The 23,765-nt window shown below is 36.4% G+C and overlaps 1 long non-coding RNA gene across 2 annotated transcripts in view; it reads right to left on the bottom strand.

Moving 5' to 3' along the window:
* LOC125916447 (uncharacterized) overlaps window positions 1-23,765 on the bottom strand; it is a 280,612-nt gene that overhangs the window by 74,273 nt on the left and 182,574 nt on the right. The window lies entirely within an intron of this gene.

Genomic DNA, 23,765 nt, shown 5'->3' with positions numbered 1-23,765 from the left:
CAGAGCATGAACCAGCTAAGGAATAACACACAACTGGTCTTTCTCTTACTCAGTGAAGGCAATGGCAAATAATTATGCCAAACCAAACTGGCTTCTTCTGGAGCTTCTTCTAGAGACTACAACAAGGATGAGCCAGGTGATGAAGGAAAGAGAGAAAATTTATAGAAGGAAGGAGAAAAATCATAAAGCAAAGTCAAGAGGGAGACAGAAAAACTCACTAGCGCTACCTCAACCTCTAACAGCTCTCAGTTCCAAATCCAGGTCAGAGCTGCCATTCAAGAATGCACAACCATGGGGCACCTGGGTGGCTCAGTTAAACGTGTGACTCTTGGTTTCAGCTCAGGTCATGATCTCACGGGGTTCATGAGTTCAAACCCCATGGTGGGCTCCATGCAGACAGTGTGGAGCCTGCTTTAGATTCTCTCTCACTCTCTCTCTGCACCTCCCCCACTTGGATGCTTTCACTCTCTCTCAAAAATAAATAAATAAACTTAAAAAAATTATTTTAAAAAAATGCACAGTCTGTTTTGGGTTTTGGGTTGGTTGATTTGTTTCCCTTAAGTGAACTAAAATAGTTGCATCTTTACAATCCAAAGATCTAAGTTAACAACTGAAAACTGGTTAACTAGAATAAGTAGTATACAAATTATGCACTGAGTTAAATCACTATTATTTTTTTTATTACTTTCAATATGCTCATCAAAATAAAACTAGAAGGAAACTATTCATCATGTCATGTCACAAATGTTTCCTTCTAATAGTGGGATTAAGTTACAATTATTTTTCTTTTGTAATATATTTTAATATTTATCTTCTATATTTGCTATGATCAGTATGCTAAGTTTGCTAACAGCAGATATTTTAGGCCCTTAAATACCATCATGTAGTAATTACTATATTCAATACTTATATCATTGTTTGTCCATTTATTCATCAAGAAAACTCAAATGAAGTGCCTACTATTTGCTACCTGTCTCTTTGGAATAGTAAGTAGGGTGATGTCATTAGTAAGTTTCAAAAGTTATTTTGAATCATTGGCCACAATATCCCTGCAAATTAATTTTGTATTTTAAAACTATTGTGAATTCTAGTAACACTTTCTTATGCAGAAATTAATTGCTTTTGAGAAGGACAAGTTCTAGAAAAGCCTTTTTTCAGCTACACTTTCAGGGTGATGCTAAGATTTTGATGTTTTTACCTGTGGAAGAAGATGAAGGTCAAAGTGTTAATTCCACTATCATTAATATTATGATTCTAATTATTATCATTATACATTTTTATAGCACCTTTCATCTTAGAGACTAGCTGTAACTAACTGCTTTGTCTATGAGCTGATTAACTCTTCACTGAGTGTGATGAAAATTTCTAGATGAAAAATAAAATAGATTGTCATAATGGGGTTTAGATATCTCCCCATGAAGTGGAATGAAACTAACGTGGTTGGTTTCACTTTCTTTTGAATTTGATATAATTTGAGCTGAACAGAGACTAACTGAAAAGTCCTGAAATTATCTCCCCCAGAATGTGAAGAGTGACAGTATCTGATCCAGTGGTTCCAGCGAGTGCATTCAATTTTGAAAGGCCAGTTAGATAAGGGAATATTGGCACAACTCTCCAGATATCCACTCCCCAATTAACAATGTCATTTTCTGTTTTTCTAAATGGAGTCTGGGAAATTTGTCTTGGCAATGCTGGTCTCTGCTTAGAGCTTATACTTTTCATAGATGATGACTGCTCCAATTCCACATCTCTGGAAAGATGTGGGCATAGGTGATGGAAGGTGATGGAAAAAATGAGAATAATAATATATAAGCACTATAACCATAGTATTCCTTCATGCCTTCCTGTGCCCATGTTTCTATTTTACAGAAACACCTATTATAGTAAAAAGACAGACCCCTGTCTAGACACACTAATAGAAGTCAACTACATGGGTTTTCCTAGTGCTTTTCTTTGACTTTGCATGGCATAATGAATGGACATCTGAGGAAACAAAGAAAGAAATAAAGGATCAAAAATAAACTGAACTTTTCTGTTGAGGAATTTTAGACTTGGAATAGACTTCAGCAATCCTGTTGCTCACTTCACTGTGGTAGATCACAGATATGTTCAGACTCTTGGCAAATTTTAAGCTCATGTATGTTTATCTGTGTGTAGTGTAGGAGATATATATGCTAAACACTTATATGTGTAAAGAATTTAGGATGGCACATCTATTCTACTCTTTTTCCCAAAAAACTTCTTTACAAACTCCTTTACAAAGGATAGGGATGAGCTCCTAACATAGAAGATATTCAAGAATTACCTCAAGAAAAAAAAAATCAAGGGATACCTGGGTGGCTCAGTCGGTTAAGTGGCTAACTTCAGCTCAGGTCATGATCTCACAGCTTGTGGGTTTGAGTCCCATGTTGGGATCTGTGCTGAAAGCTCAGAGCCTGGAGCCTGCTTCGGATTCTATGTCTCCCTCTCTCTGCCCTCCCCCCCTCAAAAATAAATAAAAACATTAAAAAATTTTTTTAAGAAAAAAAAGTAAGACAAGGGAATACTGTTCATCTACTATGGTTATTCCTGCCTGAAGATGATACCTTAATCTTAAATTCCAATTATCTGCCCTCTTGTTACACCAATCAATAGTTCAAACATATGCTTAGCCATTTGAATTCTAGCCAACAATCTACTTTCGACTCCCTCTTTTCTTGACATTTATTGGAGGAACAATTACATTTTATGCCTAGACTGATCTATGAGTACATGGCCAGTGGCCCTTTTTATGACATAGTTTTTCTATTCTATAGTAAGACTCTATCAAAGAAACTGTTGGAGTGCCCATTGTCAGAAACTTTGACATCAGTTTGCATGTACCCATCAAACACCAGCCACTGAGCCTACTTTTGGCTCTTCCAAGATGGTCAAACACTGAACCATCGATAACTGGCAACAATGACAAGAAGATAGAGCTATCTGATTAGAACTCAATGGAACCAGTCACAGAATAGAGCTTATCTTTGCTGACCACATGCAGTGTTTCTTTTGTAAAATATTTCTTTAGAGTGAAAAGTAATCGTGTCCACCTGTTTAATTGATGGGGAGTACATGTATCCAAATTTTATCTGGACAAACCGAAAAAAAGACATTGTCTGTATGTTTACATGGCAATGGGGATGGGGGTAAATATGTCCAATATCAAACAGACTGAATTTTTAGCAGACAGACAGAAGTTGAGGAGGCATTTAAAGACCTGCACAAAAATATTCAGAGCAGTTTTATTTATAATAACTAAGAAGTGGAAGCAACCCAAATGTTCATCAAGAGGAGTATGTCATATTCACTCAAATATGAATACACATTGTATGAATTACTTATTGATTTATATGCCAATTCAAACATTGTATGAATGGTATATTTATACAACTTGATATATATTATGGTTTATTAATATAGAATAAGACACTATTCTACATAAAAAGTAGCAAGCTATCAAAATAACAGCAACACAGATTTCAAAATTTGTATTTTGAGAAAAAAAGTCAGAACCAAAGGAGTACATTCTGTATTTACATTGAGCTCTAAAAACAGGCAAAATTAAGGCAAAAAAAAAAATTTGGATAGTGATCCTACTTGGTGCACCAACAGTGGTGCCCCCTCATTCTACACATCATGAAAACTGAGCTGCTAAAGCAGATTGGCAAGGTTATGAGATAATTAGCAACAAAACTGAGACCTAAATTCTCAGACATAGGCTGTCTCCTCTTGGTCCATATTTATTCAGTCAACACAGTTTATAGAGCCTACCCCTTGTTCCAGGTGCTATGCTAGGCATGAAAATCAAATGATAAAAATAAACTTGGCCCATGCCCTACCTGGCAATAAAGAATAGAGGGTAAGAATGCATTTATTGCAAACCAAATATTTTGGATTCACAGTGCATAGAATAAAACTTCTTAATAGGATATAAGTTGTTTATCTCACACCTTTAAGCCCTTACCCTTACCCTACCGAGGAAGAGGAATTTGCAACTTCAGCCCTTGGGTCCTAATTTTGTCTAAGGAGGGATATAGAAACTAGTAATGCACCATGTGAAAGGATCCCGCCATTTTCTTCCACATTTCCATATATCTTCTCCATTCCACAAAGTGGTGTCCCCTGCTTTACTATCATTCTAGAGCTATGGTTGTTTCAGATATACTTGCTTCCTTTACAATATTGTGAACTTCTTGAAGGCAGAAAGTTATTTCATTCATATCAATATCCCTGAGCATATACCCCCATGTGCCAATTGCCTGAACACTACACTCTGCCTAGAAGTCTGGACCCTTTCTGTCACCCACCACTATATTCTTACTCCAGGAACTCTGGATCTAATATATAGGTTCTATAGCCCTGTGTATCATATGCTTTGAAGGGACAATGGCTCCACAAAAGGCTTAGATCTAATATAGGACATGTATGTATTGATCTGGAATTAGAACAGAGTCCCCAAACTTCAGATGTTCTCCCATGACCTCAGAATCATTCATTCTAATTCATCATCAGCCCTACTTGATCCATGCTAAAGGTCCAGTCAAACCTCAGGCTTTGAAAGAGAGAGGTAATGTGGAAAGGATAAAACTTTATCTGATTCAGCACATTGCCCTTGGCCTCCTGGAATCAGAAACCTGAACAAGGAAGTGAGTATCCCTCAGGGCTGAAGTCTCAAGTTCTCATGTGAAATTGAAAAATAGAGCAGAGTAAAAATGGAAGATAATTTTTAGAAGACAGAACACGGAAGATAATTCTCATATAAGATGCCAAGTATTGAGAACACTATGACAAAATACCCAATGGAACAACTCAAACTGACTGCTGTCAGAAAGACAAAGAAAAGCCTGATACCTGATTTTTTTTTTTTTTTGTTTAACAATGTTGAATGTGTAAACAACAGTTCAGATAGAAAGAACAGAAATGTATATATCTACCTAGCACCACCAACTTAATTTGATGGGAAAGAATATCTGACAAGTTGCTTGTGTTCTAAGCACTGACTGACTGGTTAGAGACCCTGCTCCCATTCACACCCCCTCCTCTATCATTATTTAACCAGAGAGTTAGATGTGTCATAGACAGCCTCCACTGGAGCCTCAGGCATGATAAAAATAAATAAGGTGTTAATATTTTGTCGTTATTATTTATTTTTTGTGTGTAATTTCTTCAAAAGCATAACATATCATTGACAGTCTGTATGGATTTCAGCCTAACAGCTGAAACAAACTTTTAAACCCAAATGTATTATTGCTCTTTTGCCATGAGCATGTGTTCAGCTTAAGAATATTTATTCAGGACCCAAGAAATAGCTCTAGGCTTTTCTTTTTTTCACGTTCACTCACGAGTTACAAAGAGCCTTCATTATGAAAATTTAATTGAGCCACGTGGTTCTGTGTCAATGTGCACTGTGAAATATTTTGCTTCTGCCAGTTGGAAAGATATTATTCTTTGTTAGGTTTATAAAATCCTACAACCTTAATTCTTCTCTACCATTCTGAAATAGATCTGGTTTCTGGCAAATTGAGTCAGTAAGTAGAATTTATTTTTTTTCCTTATAATTGTTTTATTTTCCTAAAAAATATGTGCAACATGAAAAATGAAGCAGGACTGGAATAAATGGCTGTCAACTCAACAAACCTTAAGTAAATTTTATGCCTGGTGCTGCCATTGGTATTCAATATCACTAGATATTTTACCTTGAATAATCACTGATGGACATTGATTTTGTCTTTGCTCTTCACAGCACAGCAAAATTAATGTGAAAGTCAGACTCAAATGAGTCCCAATGGTGTCCTCCGATCTCTGCTGAGAAGCACATTTCAAATACAGAAGAAATGGCAACCAGCTGAGACCCAGTGTATCTTGTATTGTAACAATTAATGGATATGAATGGCCCTCACAGGAGAGCTTGGGTTACCTTTATATCAACTTTGGAGGTGAGAGTCTGAAACAGTTCACTGAGGTTAATATGTAGTGGTTTTATGATTTGATTAATCCTCACCAATTAAAATGATGATGTTTCTCTTTTTTCACATTATATTTTCTTAATTACTCTTTGGGTATGTGGATATAACAGTGAAATGTCAACAAGGGGGCAATAATTTCATAGGAGTTCAGAGTCAAGGAAAAAAAAATTTTCCTGAATGTAGTTTTTTTTTTAAGAGAAGAGAAAGATAAGAGCGTAATGTAGTGTTTAGTGGTAAAGTAGCAGTGAATATTGGGCATAGAGCATAAGTCTTTACCCTTGATTCAAGAAGGTGTGTTGGTGATCTGTCATGTTGAGAGTGCCTAAAACTCCACCCTCCCATTTATCTGGTTCACACTAATTCATATCACATGATAATAAACTGAAGAAAGCATGAGCAACACTTTAGGTGAGCTTTGGACTATTAAAGATGGTGAATCCTCATGGATAGAGGATGTTTGTTCTTTGTTTTTACATATCTCAGCACCTAACTCAGTTCACAGGGCAGAGAAAGTAGGTACTTAGAAAATTTTGAAGTGTAACATATAAAAGATTGCCTGACATTGTCTTTGTATAGCAGATACAGTCGGTGCTCTATTCCTAAACACCTGGCTCTCACATCTAGGCTCCATACTCATCAATGGCATTTTATGGCAAACACGTGCAACTCTGTGCCTAAAAATTTCTCCCATTATTCAACCATTCTCAGCCCACAGAGGGCAAGACATAAGTGCTAGGTATTTAACACAACTAGAAACAGCTGTCAGTGAATGACAGCAGAAGTTGGAGAAATGACACAGTATCTTCAGACCTTGGGCGGGACAACTTAGGAATACTCAGCAATGTCACCCAGAGTTCCTTAGTGGGATTGACTCCAGGGGCTCAAAGTGGTAATCATGGGACTCACGCACCCTATATTTTCTTCCTTTCCTACTCTCTCACTTTTGCCCTCCCCTTCTAGCACATCCCGGAATCACTTTCCAGGTGCTCCATCTTGTCATAGGTTTGCTTATAGGGAAATCAAATTAAGACACATTGTTTGGGGGGCGCCTGGGTGGCTCAGTCGGTTAAGCATCTGACTTCGGCTCAGGTCATGATCTCCCTGTCCATGAGTTCAAGCCCCGCGTCGGGCTCTGTGCGGACAGCTCAGAGCCTGGAGCCTGTTTCAAATTCTGTGTCTCCCTCTCTCTCTGACCCTCCCCCATTCATGCTGTCTCTCCCTGTCTCAAATATAAATAAACGTTAAAAAAAATTTTTAAAAAGACACATTGTTTGGCAACATTCCTCAGGATGCTAAAAAAAAAAAAAAAGATAGCACATGATGTCCTATGCCAAAACTTGTTTTTAAAGGTAACAAAGGAGTGCCTGGGTGGCTCAGTCAGTTAAGTGTCCAACTCTGGGTTTCAGCTCAGATCATGATCTCTGGTTCAGGAGTTCAAGCCCCACATCATGCTCTGTGCTGATGGTGTGGAGCCTACTTGGGATTCTCTTTCTCCCTCTCTCTGCCCCTCCCCCACTTGCACTGTCTCTCTCAAAATAAATAAATATAAATAAATAAGTAAATTATAAAAGACAGTGCAAATAGACAGCTGCCATGTTCAGTCCTAGTTCCCGCAGCTTAGTATCCTTTCATTACACTGACATGTTTCAAGCATGTATATTAACTGTACACCTCCTGTAGATGCCTGTATTATACCTTCAACACCTATTCTGATACTAAAGCAGTGATCACAAAAGCAAAAATGTTCTACACAGTTAATCAAATTGCTTCATGGACAAGGAAAAAACTCCAAACCCAATCATTTATCTTCAGTCTTTTCTAGTCCAATCTTATCCCTTCAGGTCTCTGTGCAACATAGACTTAAAGGCAAGATTTGGCTATTATTTGGTATAATTTAATCAAAATAGATAGCAAATCAACTAATGCAAGGCACAAAGTTACACGGGGACTAGATTTCAGCTGTGTTGATGATACAAATGCCAAATTACCATTTTAATCTCTCCTGAATCTTCACCTCCCTTAATGGAACCAGTTGTATTATCATTGGATTTTCGTTTTACCATTTTCACATTCAACGGGTTTGATCAATTGGATTGATTTTCTCATTCTCAGTCTCTCTCATCATTTTTAAAATATATTATGTCAAATATTAAGACTAGATTACCTCTGTGTTCAAAGTGACTGTTCCCATTAATAACCAAGTACAAGAGAGAGTAAAGAATCCTTGAAGTTATATACTGCTAATTAAATATATTACCAATTATGTGACCTTGAACAAAGTTCTTGATCCCTCAAGGCCATTTTTATCTATATAATAAGAATAACAATGCCTAATTTTCAGGCACTTTACGAAAATTAACGATAATATATTTGATGTTGCTAGCACAATTCAAGCATTCTAGACTGTCATTTTTGTTTTGGTATTGCTCAATCTTTCCAGGCTTATTTCTTGTCCAATTGTATTAATTGCATCTGAAATTGATTATGCTTCTTTGGAAAGTTTTCCATTTCATGTTTCTCTCAATTCACATAGGACCTGTTTTAGCCAAGGCTTTCATATGCTTAACAATTTCAATCAGGTCAACAAATAAAACTTTGCATGGGAAGCTCACATGGTAGAATTGGAAGTGCCTGTTGAGATAGTTTCCACGGAAAGGAAACACAATTTTAAGATAAGCCTAACAATGTAATTAAGTGTAATGTGTCACTAAGCTAGGGAGAAAAGTAAATTTGAAATTATTATTTGGGAGTTTATGTTTTAGAATTTAGCCTACTGAATTGCTAGCTATAACAAATAGCTATTTGAATATTGCAAAGATTAAATGAGATATGTAATGAAACCACCTAGCACAGTAGTTGGCACAAAAGGCATTCAAATAAGTAGGACATCTTCTAAACAAAAGAAAAACATGAAATTGCATTACCTTTCTTGCTATATCATGGACCAAGATAATTTAGATTGGCATATACTGCGTTATCTTAATGTTATACATCCAAGATATTAAATATGTAACATATCCTTCTGCATTTAAGACCCAGAGACATCATTCATAATGAAGCAGAATTTTAAATGACTTCTTCACCTTTTTGCCCATAAACTGTATTTTCTTTCTGTCTTGAAACTTAACAGCTGGGAAATACTCTCAAACACTCATTCTCAGTGATTTAAATTTAAGATTTTTGGTTTTAGGAAGAATAAAATATGCCAGTCTTAAGGGTTGTTTCTTCTTCTGAACTCAGATTGTCAGGATATGATGCATCCTATGGCATGGAGCCCAGTTTGTAAAAATGATCCAGGTTCCAAAAAACAGTTTATGTCTAGAAAGCATTCCTAAACTTTCCCTTTGGGATCAGTATTCCTAAGAGGCATGCAATCCAACTAAGATAAGAGATTGATTTTTATTTCATTTTAATTTTCAAGCTTTCTACCAAACAACTGATTGAAAAGTCAGTTCAGTGTGCAAAGAACCCTTCCTTCCTTTCCTTTCCTTCCTTCCTTCCTTGCTTCCTTCCTATGTTTATTATTTATTTTTGAGAGAGACAGAGTGTGAGTGGGTGAGGGGCAGAGAGAGAAAGGGAGATACAGAATCCAAAGCAGGCTCCAGGCCCTGAGTTGTCAGCACAGAGCCCAACATGGGGCTCAAACCCAAAAACCGTGAGATCATGACCTGAGCTGAAGTTGGATGCTTAACCAAATGAGCCACCCAGGCACCCCTTTCTTTCCTTCTTAAAGTTAAACATATGCATCTTTCTTTTGATCCTTTATCACATGCTCTTTCATTGTTTGTGTAAAACAACAGATAATTGGGCACATTGTGATAGCATCACCAAAATCTCTTTAATTTCTGTAAGTATACATCACTTACAAAGTGAGTCAATTCAATCAGATAAATTCTACCACAATTTTGTAAAGAGAGGTCCTAGAATTTAGCTGCTTAATAAGCTATGACAGAGTTTCACTATGTTGAGTGGGATAATTCAGTGGGAAAAGCAGAGCTTATATAAGATTTTCCTGAATATCTCTGTATTTGCATGGCTTCTTTAAAAATTGACCCACATTGTTATTTTTCAAAACATAGTTTTCTCTTATTCAGGCATCTCCCTCTACAGTCTTAGCATAACTGGACAGTTACAAATATTACAATAGTGATCCTTTCCTACTATGCACTGTTGAAAACAGTAGAGAATGGAGAACTTTATTTTCAGTGAAGCATGCCCATTAAATAAATGAATGCGAAGGTCTGAGCCCTCCCCACCTTCAAATTAGCAGCTCTGTTAACTAAATTTGGATGGTAAGCCTTTGAATAATTCATAAGAAAATAAATATGACATAAATTTGTACTGTTTGCTTTCCTCTTAATTATAACTGAAGAAGAGAGTTGGCCCCATGGGTTGCTAATTGGGGTAGAAATGGGAGTGGGGAGCTCATTTTCTGGAAGCACAATTCCTGGGCTTGGTCAGCTTGAACTTCAACACTGGAAATGAATACAGCAATCATGATCCTAAAATGCTCCATCCTGGAATGAGGATGGAAAACAGGACTCCTTTCCTATTTCAATAATAACCTATTGTCTGGCACATACCAACAGGTACCAAAGCCAAGTTCTTTGCAAGAACATGAATATTAGGTCTCACTGCTTGAATAATAATTAAATTTGGACAGTTAACTACACTAGATATGACAGTCTGTTAGGGAATGTTCCACTAGAGAACTGAAGTATTTGGATATATTACAGTCACAATGGGTTTGAAGGCCCTTTCGAAATGAAAATGCAGATAGAGTCTCATAATTATCTTTGCAGAGACGTGTGTTCATGGACATGCCTAAAGGTCCAAAGTGTCCACAAATAAACTAGATTTTGTGATCCCATGTTATTGTATAGATGGTGAAACTTTTAAGAGAAAAATGGTTAGCAAACATGTACCTATCCATCATATTGTCGGGAAATTCCCTACAAGGTATCACCACTGTAGGGATGAGGAAACGGAATCTCAAAATGCATCAGTAATTTAATAAAAGTCACAGGATATGGAATACTGTATTTTCCAAAGATGTCATAACAATGCCTCCACATGTTCTTCTACAATGCAAACTTGAAGTGGAATCTATGTCCCCTCCTCCTTCTTCCGGGAAATCTTATAACAGCTACAACCAACAGAGTATGACAAGTGATGTTATTTGACTTCCAAGACTAAGTTCCATGCAGCTTCTGCCCAGGATGCTAACCCTGGGGGAAGCTAGGAACCATGTAAGAGTTCCAACTTCCCTGAGGCTGCCACATTGGAGAGGTCACAGGTAGGTGCTATTTAGAAAGCCCTAAGGGAGCTTCCAGCCAGCAGCCCATATCAACTGCCAGTCATGTGAGTGTGCCATCTAGGACAACCAGCCCAGCTGAGCCTTCAGATTACTGCAGCCCCCACCAACATCCAACTGCAACTGCATGAGACCCAGGTGAGGAATTTCTATGCCAGAGCCTACATAAATTTCTGACCCACCAAATCATGAGAAAAAAAAAAAGTCTTAAGCCACTAAGGCTTGGGGCAATAATAATTGAGACATGCATCATCAAGCTAGGCTTTGGAGCTGAATGTATCTGATCCAGGGGTATTATTTTTCCCAATTATATATTCTCAGGGGTATGTAATTCCTATTATTTTTCATGGCAAGGATGTGGGGTTTCAGTGGAGAAAACACAGAGCTTTTAAATCATCGTTAATGAATTGAGTGGTAGATCCACTACCTTTATAGGTAGATCCAATAAAGACTGAGGTACAACAAAGGTAAAAGAAAATATGAGGTAGGATGTAAAACATAGCATGCATTAATCCATTAAGCTAAACAAAAAGCATTAAAGTAGCCTTTAAGGCACTGGAATCTAACCCAGTTTCTTGTGGTTTAGTGATTAGTTAGGAGACAAAGATGTACCAGAATAAAGGTCTCTACTTTATCCCCACTCCTCAAAAATATCTTCTATTTCTCAGAAATCAAATACAGCAAGTAATTGAAAAATAGACAGCTATTAAGATTTTAGCTTCAATACAACTCACAGAAGGTGGGGGGGGAACAGTTAATGGATGCAGAATTTCAGTGGAGGCAAAGCATCTTTCATAAAGGTGAAGCAGAGCAATTGAATTTGATCTTGTCAATCATCATCAAACAAGATATATTGAGTATCTGTGCGGTATAAAGAACTCGGAGACAGAGGAAAAGAAAAAAAAAGGAAGAGAACATAATTTCTATCCCCAGAGAGCTTCGGCAAGCTCTCTAGGGATAAGACAAGCATATGTGAGGTGATGGCACAATTTACTTACTTTTTGCTTAAACACATGTACTTCCACAAAGGACCTAAGGGCATGATGACAACAAGAAGAAAAGAATTCTGATTTAAGAGAAGTAATCTAACATTTGAAGGTCCGAAGCAAAACTGGAAGATAATTCACATTTTTCTCATTTGGAAATAAAAGGACAGGATTAGAGAAGTTAGGTGGTTTGCTCAAAGTCACTCAACAGAGTCAAGTTTATTTTTGGAGACTGTCAATTTAGAAGCACGCTTTCTATTCACTGTGCAGTGAAGCTGAGGATGGCCAAAGGGGTGGAATAGAAACTGAACGCTCAGGACAACTCGCAAAACACACAATTAAGAAGAATAACAGGGGTGCCTGGGTGGGTAAGCATCCAACTCTTGATCTCAGCTCAGGTCTTGATCTCAGGGTCATGAGTTCAAGCCCCGTATTGGATTCCGTGCTTGGCATGAAGCCTACCTAAAATCATCATCATCATCATCATCATCATCATCATCATCAAACAAAAACAAAAGTTAATACATGTTATCCATCTCTGCACTCCCTGTATCACTTGATTTTCTACATTCTTTACCTTTTTTCCTGCCTTTGAGTTGGACCGAAGCCAGAATCCCTACCACTGGCCCTCCTAATTCCTGAAAGTATCTTTATACATGCTACCTTTTTGGTCTCTAACTTGCCCCCAAGATACATATGTGTAACCAAATCAAGTGCATTCCTTAAAACTTCTTGCATGCATTTGTCTTAATTCCTTGCTGAAAGCGAAGCCTGAGCAATCTGCTTCACATTCACATTTCTCTGTGCTTTACCACTGCTTTCCCCTTTTAAAAGGAGAGCGCGGGCCCAAAATGGAGTCAGTTGTGCTAAACAGTAAGTCAGCAAACCGAGACTCCATATCTACCCTAACTGCATTTAACCCCCTAGGAATGTAACCTTTTTAACCAGTCAACATGGAATTATCTGGTCAGCCCTAGTGGAGATAACCCTCCCAACAGACCCCTTCCATTACCCTTAGAAGGGGACCTTGCCTGAAAGAATGCATTCCTTGCTAATGATTTCCTTTTTCCATCCCCTTTGCACCTTTAAAAACCTTTTCCTTTCTGAAGCTTGCAGGAGCTCCTTTCTATTTGCTAGATGGGATGCTGCCTGATTCATGAATCGTTTAATAAAGCCAATTTGATCTTCAAATTTACTCAGGTGAATTATGTTTTTTAATACCCCCCATTAGACTTGCTCATCTGGTTGTTAAGAAACCTAGACAATCATACAAAAAGAGTTCAAAAAAAAAAAGAAACCTGCCCCTGGACCTGAACTTGTCAGGGATGTTTTCTTTGATTAAGCAGGGCTTGAACATGACATTTAAAATGGTGGAGTGATAAATATGCAATAGATATGGAGAGGCTGGTGCAAGGTAAATGTGTGGAATGGGGGGCGGGGGGAGAAGAAAACTAAGTCACATGATGTATTATAATAAAATATATTTCTAATGATTTTTTTAACAAGGGAATGACTTGCATCAGCAGGAAAGGCAGGAAGACTATAATTTGGGAAATGGGTTGAAATACAGCTATCACAAAACATGATTGCTTTGTATTTCAGTAAAATGTTGTTTTTATCTAAAATTTTACCTGAAATAAAAATATAAAGTAAACTTCTAGCAAGCACCTATTATGCCCCAGGCATTTTGCTGTGTATCTGCATGTAATTCACATTGATAATTAATAAGGTTTGCATTGAAGTAAAAGCTGAAGACCGTGGGCTAAATCCTCTCTTTGTAGCTTGGAGGCTTTTTTCCATCACAAGGCAGATGATGTAACCCAGTAGAGGTGAAGTCTTGGAAAGACAATTGCATATTCAAAAACTTTTCTCAGATGCAAATTGACGTCTGGGGCAGTTACTTTAATGGCCCCATTCATTCTCGCAGTACTTAGTACTTTCTGGAGAGGTTTCCTATCCTTTTAAAAATAACATTATCGGAATTTTATTTTAACTGACTTTTAGAGGCAATGAAGAAAGAGCCTAGATGTTTATGGCTTTTAACTTTTTTTTTTTAAGCCAAGTACTCTCTAGTTGTGTTGATTTTAAGGGCTTTTTTTCTTCTTTCAATTCTCTATTCTACTTTACCCTTTGGTATCAAATTCATGATGGTCAACATTAGTTAAGTAAAAAGCTGTTGTATTTTCCCCCTTATTTGCCTTTACAGCAAATCTCACTACCTGAAAGTCATTTGCATAGAATAACAGCATAAAAGCAGGACTCTGGAACCAAACTGCCTGAGTTAAATTCTCAAACGTCACCCCCTGCATCACAACAGGATCTTGGACACAATACTTGGTCTTTCTGTACTTCAGTTTCCCTCTTTGTAAAAATGGGGCTAATGCTATAATTGCCCTCATAATGAGGTAATATTTTTTTATCAGATAAATTTAACATGTAATATTATACACATGTAAGGTGTATTATCCTGTTACCTTGATACATTTATATAGTATAATATGGTTGCCATTGTAATGAGAGTAATGACGTTACATACGTAAAGTAAAATATTTCTATGTTCAATAAACTGTACACTACATCTCCATGGCTATTTTAGTATTTGTTGCAAGTTTGTGCCCTTAAATACCATCAATCTTATCCCCTGCCCCTCCCAGTGCCTGTTTTACTCCCTGATTTACTCTTTTTTTCTAGTATTTGATTTTTTTTTAAGATACCACATATAAGTGATATCATAAATGGAGTGATATTTATAAAGAGCTTTGGAAAATTTCTGGCACATAATAAGCCCTTTACACATGTTAGCTACGGTAAGTATTGGGACGGAAGATCCAAGAGGGCAGGAATTTTTGTCTGTATTATTCACTATTGCATCTTCGGCAACTACAGAGTGCCTACCACATAACAGATCTTCAGTACATAATGGCTGAATAAGCATATAATTTCATTTGCTTGTTTTATTTTCATAATAACAAGGGAGACTCTGCTAGAATTCTGTTATTCCAGATAAATGCAGATAAAAAGTTAACTAAAGAGAAAACATTAAATTCTGCTGCTGACCAAAACAAAAATTAGAGTCAAACTTAATGAATTTTATCATAGAAGAGCTTCTAATATCTCAACAGAGTGAACATACAGTCCAGAGAATTTCAAGATGGGTTGCAATAATACATGTTGAGTTGTAGCAAATATTTATTAAGCATTTACTATAAACCGGGCATTTCACACGCATAATCATATTGAATGCAAGCATAGCCTTATGATTACAAAAAGGTGATTTTTTTTTGAAGTTTATTTTGAGAGAGAGAGGGAGAGAGAGAGAGCGCACACACACAGCAGGGGAGGGGCAGAGAGAGAAGGAGAGAGATAGACTCCCAAGCAGGCTCCACACTCTCGCTGAGCCGGTCACAGGGCTTGACCTCACAAACCGTGAGATCATGACCTGAGCCAAAATCAAGAGTCGGTTGCTTAACCGACTGGGTCACCCAGGCACCCCAAAAGGTGATTATTATCTTGATTTTACAGATGAGGCCCTTGAAGCTCAGAGAAGCTAAATAATGTGCCAAGGGCACTAACTAGTAGCTAACAAGTGGTACAGCCAGATATAGAACCCAAGGATTTCAGACTCCAGAGAACAACTGTTTAAACACTACACTGTGTGCTAATGTATTCATTTAATAAATAATGCATTGGGAGTCTAAAATATGTCAGGCTCTATGCTGAGTACTCTGCAAATGAAAATGTGCTGGAGGAATAATCCCAATGAAAAAAACGGCAGAGTTGCACCAGGAAAGTTAAAGAAGGTGAGCATCTTAGTTAGTGACTAATATAAAGGGATGTCTATGCTAAACAGCACGAAGAATATTGAGATAGTTCTGCAAAATCTGAACTATATATAAAGCCAGTGACTGGAAGGAAGGGGAGAAAGTCAGTCATAGGTCCACCAAAAAGGTGGTCCTGAGTGAACCTCGTGGTTTGCCTTTGGCTTTTTCCTTTTCTCTCTGACTTGGTATACATGAAAGGATGACACAAATCCACAGTAATACTGCCCTCTATACTGAGCACACTGTCTCTTCATGACTCCTTACCCTGCAGATACTGGGATCTCTTACTATGTTACCTTGTAATGGTTTGTTTAAATGTTCCTATCTCTTACTAAATATCACCTGTTCCTCCTGGACAAGGACCTTGTCATTCTTGATTTTAGTATCACCTTCTCAGCTTCCTTAGTTAGCACAGCTTAGGTGGGAAATGAAGAAAACACACTGAATGAAATAAAACTCACTTATTATAAGTCCAGTGAACTCTAGAAAGTGGGAGCAATCAACCCAAGAAAGTGTGTGATACGGGTTGGGGTTGAGAAAGTGTCCTGGCAAAGGAAAGCAATTATGAAAATCCCTCAGCTGATGAAAAAGCTTATGTGGGCATTGGAAAACCAGATAGATGGGTCAAGGCAAATTACACCTATGGAAGTCAAGGTAAGAACACATTTTTGACTTTTGAGGACATTTTCCATGAAGTGATTTGGCATAGTTTATATAAGCATTCACATATTGCACTCCTTTTAGAGTTTAGGCCAGGCAACATAAACTCTTTGATCTCATCAGATGACAGAGGTCCACTGACTCCCTTTTCACACTGTTTCCCAGTAAGTTCAAACTACAATTATTAGGCTTAGCCTCCAGGTCAATAAATATGTTTATCCTGAATTTCTATTATATTAAATTTCTATTATCTTTTTTTCCCCATTGTCCATTAGTTATTTATCTCTTTACTCCTTATTACTCTAGTGGGGGGAATGTATTCTTTTATGTTTGCTTAATTTTACCATCTTCTTCTATTAATTAAAAATATAATAAATATTGCTCTTGGATAGGTATGTGTTCTATGAAAGAAATAAAAAAATTCATTAATATAGCCAAGATTAAATAAAAATCAATGCTGTTAGTTCTTGATCTATGTTGAAAAGCTTGACTTCATCCCTATTAAAGCACAAAACTACATGCTACAACATAAATGAACCTTAAAAACATTATGCTAGGTTAAAGAAACCAAACACAAAAGCCATATATTATATAATTCCATTTGTATGAATAATCTAAAATAAGCAAACTTGTAGAGACCAAAAGCAAACTGATGGCTTACAGGGACTGCGAGTGGGAGAGAGAATGGGGAATGGCTGCTTAATGGCTATGGGGTGTCTTTTGGGGGTCATGAAAATTTCCTGGAATTAGGTGGTGATGACGGTTGTACAACATTGTAAATATATGAAAAGCCAATGAATTGTATGCTTTAAAATGGTTAAAATGGTGAATTTTATGTTATGTGAATTTTACCTCAATTTTTTTTAAAAAACATAAAAAATGAGATCTTTTGTCCACAAAAGTACTTTTTACCTTCAATTCCAAAGCTTCAGGATATTCATCTGAAATCAAACACATTCTGAAAGTTGCCAACATGTACTCTTACAGAGATCGAGACACTGACTGAATGGTTTGTTTCTAATATAAGAAGTTAACCTCTAAGAAAAAAGTAACAATAAAAGGAGAAATCCTGAGCTACTTTTCCCCAAATCACCTCCAGCAGAACTGCCCTCTCACATGGTAGGTCTTCATTTTCCTAATAATATCTTTTTTTCAAGTTCATAATAAAATCTTAAAAATACTTTAGGAACACTAATTTTAGATGGCAAATAATTTTATTTGGGTAATTATTAACCCTCCCCAAAATAAACAATATTTATTTATAGTCAATAAACCAAGGGAAGAAATTTGTTACTTAAAATATTTTTGGTTTTTGGGGGGTGCCGATGTGGCTCAGTCTGTTAAGTGTCCAGCTTCGGCTCAGGTCATGATCTCACAGTTCATGAGTTTGGCCCCGCATCAGGATCTGTGCTGGCAACGCTGAGCCTGCTTTGGATTCTCTGTCTCCCTCTCCCTGCCTCTTCTCTTCTCCACTCACACTCTCTCCCTCTCTCAAAAATAAATATTTAAAAATATATATTTTGGTCTTTATTGTCCTTCTTTACTCACTTTTAATAGTTCAATCTTCCCACCACTGCTAAATAAATCAAGCTCTTGACAATTTTTTCAACCCCCACCAACATCTTTCCATCCATAGTGTTCCAACTCTTTATAGTACTTAGTAATGTCCTCTTCCTACTCCTTCCCCATTTCACATAAGACAATGAAGTTAGCAAACGAAGAAAAAGTAGGGCTTGCAAAAAAAAGAGAGATGAGACAAAGACAGGAAATGTGAAGAATATCATGAAGCTACGAGGTTAGAGCTTGTTGGCTAATGAGGACTAGTTGTACAGTCTTGCTAGCCATTATTGATACATGGGCTACCATTCCATAGTGGCGTCAAAATGCATGTTACAGTGATAGGCTTGGGGTCAGACACCCCTGTATTTAAATCCAACTCTTTATGAGTATGGTCAACTTTTTATGTACTGTTAGCCTTAGTTAACTCATATGTAAAATGGGATTAATAATATCTATTTCATGAAATTATCATGATGAGTAAATAAGATTATGTTAGCAAAACACCTGGCACAGTGTAGAGTTCATACTAAACTTTCAGCCTTACCAACAGGAAAGTGAACATCACATAGCTACTATCAAAGACACATTAATTATTTGGCTTTTATATTAATATCTACTTTGTCAAGCATTCCAACAAGCATGATGATGACTTTTTTTTTTTTTTGGCCATTTATAAATTTTATCTCCCATCCTAATCATTTATTTTTTAGTTACTTGAAGGACTTTTACATTTATTTCCTTTTCATCTTGTATAGTATCATTCCCTTGCTTTTTGTGACCTTCCAATATCCTACTCTTTGCCTATCAGTAGTCTGATTTCAGCTTCTCTTGGTTGCCACCCTGCAATGCCAAATCATAGTAATGAGACAAACGTTAGTCAATTGAATAACTGAAGAGGACAGTCCTTCCACTTCCATTTGCTTTTTAGAAAAGACTAATAAGTTGATTCACAGTCCACAGCTCAGGGATGAATCTGGAGAGTCTGTTCCCAGCAGGCAGGGCATATGCCTTCTGTGTAACAGCTGTCTCTTTGTGCTATAACTTCAAGCACAGTATTGTGCTAAAACAGCAAGTAAATGTAATAAAAATGGGACAATTTAGCCTCCTCTCCTATGCACTGGGACATGTGAATAGGAAAAATAAAGAAAAAAATCTGACTTTATATCAGCGAAATAGAGGAACTGCCCAAAAACAGCTGGGGTAGAGGAAAGGTCTGGGAAATGATCTTTCCACATCTCCTTTGCTAAAGAGAAACCCCAGTTATTGTCTGGCTTGCCTTCTGATGTCTTGCCAGTAACATCAGATTCTCTGAAACAAGGCAAAGGGATGCTGACAGCTGTGCCCAGCATGAAAACCACCAAACTGAAGCAGATCTTGTAGCCTGTCACGTGGCAGCAAGCCAAAGGAAGATATCAATGACGCACTTAATGACGTCCAAAAACAATTTGCACATATCAGAGCATTTAAGAGAAATAGAGGGAAGAGCATTTGGAAGCACCATGCACTGTATACAGTATATTTCTTTTCTGAAAACATAAGAATCACTGGATTTCCATGAATATGTTAGGTAAATGGATGCAGTAAAAGAGCATGTAACTATGCATGGTATCAGATGAAATTCAAGGAAAAAAAAAAAAGAAATTCAAGGAAAAAAAATAATACCTTTTAAGTAATCATAGTGCCATACTATTTCACATGTATCATTCAAGTGATCTTCATGCTAACCTTTTGAATTAGAGAGAACTTTTTAGTTGATAGAAACCAATTTCAAACTAGCTTACACAATGCAGAGAATTTATTAGCTAGTCTGGCTTCATGAATATCAGATACCTTAGAGGACATTCCTGTCAAACTTACATTATTTTTGTCCTTGGACAGAGTTCTTCCTCTTAGAAGATGGAGTTGACTAAAAGAGAAGCAAAATTTTGAGCTTTCTTTGCACTCCATTCCCTCCATTTGGTTTTTGTGAACAAGCAAACACCATTTCTTCCATGTATCCTCAAGACTTCCTATCTCCACACTGCTAAACAAGTATCAAAGATCTTGTTGAAAGGGAAGGACAGAAGAACAATGGAAGAGAAGAAAACAGAAATGATGGAAATGCTGTAGAAGAAAGAGGAAACTGTCAATGGAATATGAAAAAAAAATAACATTCCAGCGTGTTCCATTTTCTCCCTAAACATAATAATACATTAGGATTTTATTAATCTATGAGGATATACTATATCTGTGCTGTCTAATATGGTAGCCACCAGCCATGAGGTTACTTCCATTTAAATTAAGTAAAATTAAAAATCCATCTCCTGAACTCCATGAACCATAATTCAAGTGCTCAAAAGCAACATGAGGCCACTAGCTACCATATTGGACACCACGAATATATAACATTTCCATTATTGCAGAAGGTTCTATTGGAGAGCATTGATCTATAAAAAAGAGAAACCAACCTGAGCTTTTTTAAGCCTTAATTTGGTGGACAAAATAATAAGAAACAACAATCCATACTGAAAGAAACATAGAATCAGAACTGAAAAACAAAAGACAAACTTTCTGATGGGATGGGATATATCAGCCTTTAGTGCATAAATCTTTCTATATCAGAAAGAAGAGATAAGGTTTCAGCTTGGAATTGAGAAAATGAGATCTGTAGTATGGGGCACAGTGACAAGATATAGAGTCAAATTTAACCTCCAAGTTGGGGATCAGCGATATGCCACTCAAGGTGAGGGACTTTCACCTGTCTAAAAAATGTAGTTTTTTTTTTTTCTTTCAAAAGAACTGGAATAAAATATACTACAAATTGGCTAATTGATCATGTTGCTCTATCAACTCCACTTCATAGGGCAAATCCTAGAGCTTGCAAATTTTATTAGGAATTAAATACAAGGGGCGCCTGGGTGGCTCATTCAGTTAACCTTCTGACTCTTGGTTTCAGCTCAGGTCATGATCTCACAATTAGTGGCTTCAAATCCCACCCAGGGCTTGACACTGGCAGCATGAAGCCTGCTTGGGATTCTCTGTCTTCCTCTCTCTCAGCCCCTCCTCCTGTTCTCGTTCTCTCTTTCTTCTCTCTCTCAAAACAAATAAATAAACTTTAAAAAAATCAAAATAAATTTTAAAAAGGAGTTAAATCCAAAATAATGTACTCTCTTAATTTTCTTAGGTGAGCAATTATACTCAAATAGTGGTATGTGAGTAAAGAGATCACAGATACAAATAGCCATGATCTTAAAATGGAAATGGTAAAATATTTTTTAAACCCTAGATTTAGCATGAAGTGTAACACCAGATGTCACTAAGTGTACACAACCTGAAATTTTTGTAAATCTAAACCTTTGTGATCTGAGGCAAAGTTTGTTCTCTCTCTAACCTTCCAGATAGATTAGTACATTGACCCTGGTATCAGAAAGTCCTATGATTCTTGATATACAAACTGAAAACGAGGATGAAAGTCAATATTTTCTCTTTTTGCAACTGTAGAGTGACCTATAAATGAAAGTGGAGGATTTTCAACTTAAAAAAGATAAAAACATGTTTCCAATGTCCTTGACAGGTATTTTTAAAATGTCAATGTTTAAAATAAATATATCTATTATTTCTATAATCATATACTCTTATTATAGAAAATAGAAAAAAGGAGAATAAAGATACTAAGACATATTTGCACAACTTAAATACAAGCCCTATTGACATTCTGATTGATTTGTTTGTTTGTTTTTGCTATTTGTAGCTTAAATAAATGTGTTTTTATCCTACATTTACATTAGGATTATTTTTTAAAGCTGTCAATATACAAAATTTGTTTTATATAAGTTTATGTAATATAATTTACTTTACTATTTTCTTTATTTGATTTAGCTTTTGGATCACCATAAATACAATGGCAACAAATATTTTAGGAGATAAAATGCTACACAACATTCTAACACTGATCCCTGAGGTTGAAGACCTTATTCTATATTTCCTACCTGTGAGATATTGGAAAGCTATTAAAACTCTCCATGCCTCAGTTTCCTCATTTGTAATATTGAATTCATACAGCTGTTTTAAGAATTAAAAGAGATGATAGCAGCCAGCATAAAAAAATAACCCATTCTCTTCATAAGCAATAGTATCTTCATAAGATAGATTCCCAGAACTGAAATTACTGGATCAAAGCTATGAAAGATTTTAAGTTTCTCAAGAAATTTTGCCAAATTTGCTTTTTAAAGATTTATGTCAATGGTTAAGCCACCAGTCATTTCTGAGCATGCCCCTTCATTACCCAGTCACCAGTACTGTTTCCAATCTAATTTTAAGCAAGTAATCCTGTCAACAACAGCCATTTTCAGCCAAAATATAAAATAGACTAAGATTCTACAGAAAAGGAGTCAGAGTTAGCATCTTACTCTAAAACACCTGGAAGGAAATAATCTAAAATTCTGTTTTAAAATATTTACCACACTTTTCTCTGGAGACCTTTATTTACATTCTCAGTGGGGAAAACAATGTCCTGCCAGCAAATGGAATATCACTGTTTATACGTTAAAGCAACAGTATTCAAGGGATTTAGAAGGGATGAATAGAAATGATAAACATCCAAATGGTAATAAGAGTTTCATCATTTTCCTGTGTTGCAGCTAAATAAAGCTTTACAGTAGATCCCAGTTGAGGGAATCTACTGGCAGGTTTTGACTATCCAGAATTTCTATCACATTTCCCAAGGTTAAATGCGTTGCCTTGAGGCAGCTGCTCAAAATGATAAAGGGGACACTGTAGGACAGTGGTGCTCTTTGTAATGTTAATAACCCTTGATTCTGATATCTGATGCAACTCTGGGGAAATGTGCCAGTTCCAGACGTTAAAATCTAACTCAGTTAATGCACATTACTGAAAAAAAATTTTTTTTTAATTTGGCAGGAGCCAGAAGATAATTTGAGCATTCCACATATTTAGATACTTTCTTTATTTCTATCACTGAATTGAATTTGCACAAGATAACATGTTGTGATATAAAATTAATGTGGTTTTTTTTCCTATAAAAGCAGATGGTATTTTATTTCAGAATTCACATATATTTATATGCTTATTGGATTCATTTTATGATATAAACTAACCAGGGTAAGCTCTCTTATCATATTTTTTGCTTGTTTATTTATTTAAGATTTATGCCCCATCTGGCTTCAAAGGGGCATGAGAAGTCAGCAGATGAAACCATAGGAAAAATGAGACATAAACCTATCATAAATTTAATCAAAGAGAGCAGAAGGAATGAGCACATTCAGAACTAGAATTAATACAGGTACTGTTTTGAGTATAAAAGTTTAGGTCTTCTATATTTTCTAATTACTAATTCAAAAAAAAAGAAAAAAAACACAAATGGGTTTTGAATCATATAAATCTCCACCCACCACCTTTTTTTTTTTCATGGGAAGCGTCCTATAAATCTAAAGAAGAA

Source organism: Panthera uncia (genome assembly GCF_023721935.1).
Source record: "Panthera uncia isolate 11264 chromosome E2 unlocalized genomic scaffold, Puncia_PCG_1.0 HiC_scaffold_20, whole genome shotgun sequence".
In the NCBI taxonomy this organism is placed as follows: Eukaryota; Metazoa; Chordata; class Mammalia; order Carnivora; family Felidae; genus Panthera; species Panthera uncia.
This window is presented reverse-complemented; position numbering and strand designations above follow the sequence as displayed.